The following is a 6463-nucleotide window of genomic DNA, read 5'->3' as shown; positions in this document are numbered from 1 at the left end:
GGGGGGGGGGGGGGGGGAATTGACATAGTACATATATAAGTCATAACTACTTTAGGTTATACTAGTTGATAACTTGGTAATAAATTTATTAGCATAAATAGTACGGATAAAAATTTATTCACGCCCAGTATTATATCAAATTAATAAATGTAAGATATGTATTTTTCATAAATAATTTATCAGTTAACACTAGTTAAATTATATAATTTCACTTTGACTTTTAGTCTGTTAAGGTTGAATTATTTAATTTAATTTTGTTGTAAGCATCAAATTCTAGTAAGTATTTACTTATGAAGTACTTCTGATTTAATCTCAATTAGCATACTAATCCATTCGAACTGATTGAGTACTGTTAACAAGATAACATTTTATCAGAATCAAATTCACATGTAATAATAGAGGCCGTCCGAGATGCCATTTGTTTCTAGAGGAGGAATATAAGACGTTAAAAAAGTAACTAAATCCTAATAACTTATTTGTATTACTAGAGTATATTAAATAATACTCCTATATTTCTTTATTGCTCTGAGGAAATTTGTAGACATTGTACCTTATAGTCTCTATGGAAATAATTGATTCTCTAAGCATCTAGTGCTATCGAAAGAATTAATTAGACATACCGCCCATATTAGCAATAAACTTAAAAGAGCCACGCTTTTTTAAAGGAGTATATGAATAATAATGATCAAATATTCAGGCCCACCAGCTCTCGGTTGTCGCCATTTTTGCTAAAGAAATATAATTAAGAAGTTGCGGGACGAAACTAGAGGCTATTCTAAGAAGCTAAAATCTAAAATCAAAGAAGCCAAAAAATAAAGAGGAACTTTTAGAAACCGCTATGGTTCAGTGGCTATTAATTTCCTATAGCTATCATATACATAATTACTCCTATAGCTACTATTCAGTTGTTACAGTAGTGTATTCGTTGTATTCGCGCTGCTGTATTCATGAATACAGCAGTAAAAGCGCCTAAAAATCGGGGTAGTCCAGCTGTACGCGCATGTATTCGTATCATGTATTCATGAATACAGCAGCAAAAAGCGCCTAAAATCATGGCAGTCCAGTTGTACGAGCATGTATTCATATGTATTTGCGCTCCTGTATTCATGAATACAACAGCAAAAAGTGCCTAAAATCAGGGTAGTACAGCTGTAAGCACGTGTATTCACATGTATTAGCACCATGTATTCATGAATACAGTAACGACAATCACCTTAAAGATAGGTATGTCCAGCTGTCTAATAACGGAATAATATCCTTAGCGTGATACACTCCTAATATAACTCAACCAAATCAATTCTAACATGCCTCATTATCAACCCAGTTAATTAGAATGATTTTTCAGTTGTATATAACTTTTGTATTTAGTGTGTTTCAATATTTTTTTACAGTTGTATTCATAAGATTCAATATATGTATTTACTGTATTCGCTATTTTGTATACAGTGTATTCACATGTATTTGTATTAACAACATTTTAGTTATTCATAATACATGTTATTACTGTATTCAGTATATTTCATTGGTTGTATTCATTGTATTTTTATTTGTATTCAGTGTATTTTACTGTATTTCACGATATTTTAAAATTAAATATATTCATTATTTATATTCTATTCTATTTTAATGTTTGTATTCAGTGTATTTTAATGATTATATCCTGTATTCAGCTGATTAAAAAAATACAGACCTTCGAAATACATAAACACAGGAAAAAAATGTATTTATACAAAAATACAATGTGTTTGAGTGAAAATTGTACAGAATACAATGTATTCGAATAATTGTGTGTGACTAAATAGCAAAGAAGAGAAGAAAGTTCATCGGAGATGGCGTTTCCTGGCCAAGACTCATTGTACCGCTTTACTACCTCTTCCATTACAATTTACAACGCTTCCAATTCGACCGCTTCTTCCTCTTTTCTCTCTTACTTACCGCGCTAAGAATCCCTCTTTCTCTTCAATCTCTCTGTCGCACAAGATATCTCCGCTTCCTTTTTTTAATTATAGGTTTACTTTCATGTTTCTAATTTTGAGATTTTGAGACTTTCTTTCATGATTTGTTTCTTTTTCGTGTATCTATGATTCGGCTTATTTTGCTCGAAGAGAGATAGAAGAAAGAAAGAGAGAACGAAGAAAAATTCTGAGAGAGAATCGTGTGTTAATTGAAAGAAAAAGAGAGGAAAAACATAAATAGCATATTTCATGCTCAATGGTCGTATATACCATAAATACTTATTTCGCTATAAGATATAAAAGGTAGCTATAGAAAATAATATTTTAAAATAATTTTGATTTATATTAAATAGGGTGTATACCTTATAAGATAAACAGATCTTATGATTTAGCCTTATAAAGTCAAGTTACGTTGCGGCTCCTACAAGATAAACAGAATCAAGGCTTATAGCCTCTTTTTTTTATTTGGTGAACTAGATAATTATATATAAATACCAAAATAGTTACAGTATTGTTTGGGAGCTGCAACTCTCTATTGTTTCGTTAACATTGTCTTGTCTTAAAAAAGGGTTCACCCTTACATTACGTACAAACACGGTTCCTAGGATATCTGCCAACAGTGCCTTGTTTACAAACATCGGAGGAACTGTCAAAACTTATGTCCTATCAAAAGCCTATTTTTCTTCTCCTTCTTTTGCGAGGAGGTCCGCCACCTGATTTTCTTCTCTGAAATCATGCTCCAGTGCTGGATTTCCAGCTGCTCCATCAATGACCTGCATTCAAAGATAATAGAGTTAAATTGCATATTCCCTCCTTTATCATTCTGATAACCTGTTTTGAGTTAGTGGAGATTTGAAGGGGTATGAGCTTGTGCTGGAGTGCTAGTGTGAGCCCCTACCATAGAACTTGAATTTCAGCCTCTAGCCTGTGGTATGGGGTATGCTCTCATATAACCAAGAACCCAGTCGCCCATGTTATTCCTAATCCCCCCCCCCCTCCCAATTCCACCTACTCTTGATATTGGGTATGCTGCCCCATCAGTGTTGAGCTTATAAGTGTCAGAAGGGGGTGACATCCACTTGATGTGGATTTCAGTCCTTTCAGTCTTTTCCCTATGTTGCACTGCAACAAGGTACTCCTTCCGTTTCAATTTTTGTGAACCTATTTCCTTTTTAGTCTGTGCCAAAAAGAATGACCCCTTTTCATATTTAGAAACAGTTTACCTTTATGCAACGATTTATAACCACACAAAATAAATGCGCTTCATTTTACCAAGGCCCCTGGATGAAGACTTGTAGCGTATTGATTAGGGGTGGCAAACAAGCGGGTCATGTCGGATATGAGCGGGTCAAAATGGATAATTTAAAAAATGGATAAATTATCCGACCCAACCCGCATTTGAGACGGATAAAAATGGGTTTAACTGGCAGATAATATGGATATCCATATTATCCATGGCTTCTTAAATATGATCACTTATGAGAGAATTCCTAGTCTTTCAAACTTGAGGAACTCCAATTTGAGGCTTTACAAATGTAAAAGTTAAATACATTAGTTATCCACTGGTTATCCATTTGGTTAACCATTTTCTAAGTGGATAATATGGTTCTTTATGCATATTCGACACATTTTTAAATGGTTCATTATCCAACCCATTTTTTGATGGATAATATGGGTGGATAACTGTTTTCTCTTAACCATTTTGCCACCTCTAGTATTGATATTTTGGTAATAGTATCTCACAAAATAAATGTGAGTTTAATTTGCTTTATTATTACGTCCATTTTCATCTTTAATCTCCAAAGTAATAATAAAATTCAAATAGATTGTCGCATCTCAATCTAATTTTTAGGGAAAATACATAAGTACACCCTAACTTAAGACCGAAATTTCAACTACACACCTTTTCTTTTCGGGGCCCTATTACCCCCCTCCCCCTGAACTATTATAAAGTGAAATTATTATCACCCTAAATGATGACATGACAAAGTATGTATATTTCACTCTCTTTGAGAGAGTGAGAAGCCCAAAAATTTACTTATTTCTTTTACATTCTCTTTTCTTAGTCTTTTGTCTTTTACTTTTTTTCTTCTTCCCGAGATGACAAAGCCACCACTGAAAGGCATTGAGCTCCATTTACAACACCATTCCTTTGAAAATTTATTTTTTAACTTTAGATTGGTACTTTTTCCTTAATCTTTTATGGATTTATTCTTATCTATGCATTAGCAAAAAAATAAATTTAAATTTGATTATATGTACTCGTGTCATCTTTTTATTGAATATTACACTTAATTAATTATGACATTAACTTAAACTAACATCCTTTTCCTTCCTTTTTGAAAATACACAGTTCTTTTCTTAAAAATTCAACAACAACGACGGCAAAAAAATTATTATACGTGAATATTATTTTTTGAACCGAAATCAAAATCGGAGAATTAAAATTTTGGACTTCATTGTTGTCATATTGTTACTATTAGTCATGAAAGAATAGAATAATAGATTAAAATAAGGAACATAATGAGGGAGAAAAAAAGAGTAACAGAATATACACATGGAGGCGAGTGTGTTTTACCTCCCAAGAAAAATATGATTATGACATTTCAAGGAGATATTTATTCCACTTTAGAATAGTTTAAGGGGTAATAGAACCCCCATAAAGGAAATGTATGTAATTGAAACTTATGTCATAGGTTGAGGGGGTACTTATACCTTTTCCCTAATTTTTATGACATTAACGGTTTCAAGAGAATTTTATTGGATATCTATAGTATTAGGACTTGTCTAAATAAACTTAATTACAGGGAATCATATATAAGGATTAACTAGCATCGTTTTAATGTATTGAATTCTTTTAGAAAGAAAGTACAAAAAAACACAAAACAGCTAAAAACCTGAAACAGAACGAAACTCTTTAGAAAGAAGAAACATTTATACCAAAATCTATATTTACTTAAAAGGAAAGAAGTCTGCCTAAAAAATTGCCAGGTGTTGAGCATATAAAATGCCATGTGGCTAATTTAGGACAAAGTTGTTAAAATTAGGTAAAATTCGTTTCTACTTCAAAATTTTGAATTTGAAAACAGTTAAATAAGAATATTATTTTTAAAGATTCAGTAGGAGCAAATTAGTTTCTTTTTAAAATTTTCAATTTAAAAATAATTAAATAGGTAGTTTGTACTGTTTTTAAAAACAATTTTATATAAGAAAGAGAAAAGAAGTTACCCTCAGAAAAATTGGACGCTTCAGAGTTCACCTCCCCCCCCCCTCCCCCACGTTCTTCATTCGACTATTTGCCCTAGAAATAGCAATCCATTAAATTCGGCAATACTCCCACGATCTCTCACCACCACTTCAACTCCTCATCCACGAATTCTTGATTTCACAGTTTCCTCAATTCAGTTTTCTACTTTTACAAATTATATATACTTCTATGGAAAGATCAGAAAATTGGGACAATTGGGAAATTGGGTGTACTAAAAAGAGAATCTTTACAACTGTGATTTGCTCAAGTTTTCTCATTAAACAACTGGGCTTTCTTTGCTCTTTGTAAGTTCTGCTTACTTCTTACTAATTTTTCAGCTTAGCAAAGAAAATACTCCGGGCTGGTTACTTTTGGATGACTATGGAAACAGACTGCATCCAGTATGTCCAGAAATGCCACCGCTGTCNTATAGAATTCAGGAAAGAAAAGAAGAAGTTCCCACCATTGTGTCTTCAGGAAGACTATTTCAACAATTCTTAGTTGATGGTTATACAATGATAGAATCTTCTCGGTTGAAATTTATAAGGACTCATCAAAAGCAATTAAGAGTTGATTCTTATAAAGTCTTAGCAGATGCTATATTACATGGTGACATCGATCCTTCATCCCAAGGTAAAAGGATAATTCTACCTTCAAGCTTTACAGGGGGTGCACGATATATGATTCAGAATTATCAAGATGCTATGGCAATATGCAAATGGGCTGGGTACCCTGATCTTTTTATCACATTTACTTGCAATCCTAAGTGGCCAGAGATTACTAGATTTGTGGAGAGCAGGGGCTTGAATCCGGAAGATCGTCCAGATATTTTAAGTAGGGTGTTCAAAATTAAATTGGACCACTTAATAAAGGATTTGAGAGATAATAAAGTTTTTGGACAAGTAAAAGCAGGTATACAATAATTTGCATTTAATTTAAATAAATATGGTGATTTTATATAATTTTTTCCTACTATTCAAACAATTGTTATTTCTAATAAACTTGCATACTCTTCGATGCAGTGATTTATACCATTGAGTTCCAAAAACGAGGGCTGCCTCATGCTCATATCTTACTTTTTCTTCATGAGCATGATAAATTTCCATCTGCGTCAGATATTGATCGAATAATTTCGGCAGAAATACCAGATGAAGTGGATTATCCTAATTATTACAATGCTGTGAAAAGTTTAATGATGCATGGTCCATGTGGTTCTGCTAGGAAATCTTCTCCTTGCATGCAGAATGGTAGATGTACAAAG

This window comes from Nicotiana attenuata, chromosome 7, assembly GCF_001879085.1.
Source record: "Nicotiana attenuata strain UT chromosome 7, NIATTr2, whole genome shotgun sequence".
Classification (NCBI taxonomy): domain Eukaryota; kingdom Viridiplantae; phylum Streptophyta; class Magnoliopsida; order Solanales; family Solanaceae; genus Nicotiana; species Nicotiana attenuata.
The sequence above is the reverse complement of the archived record's forward strand: the minus strand, read 5'-3'. Positions refer to the sequence as shown.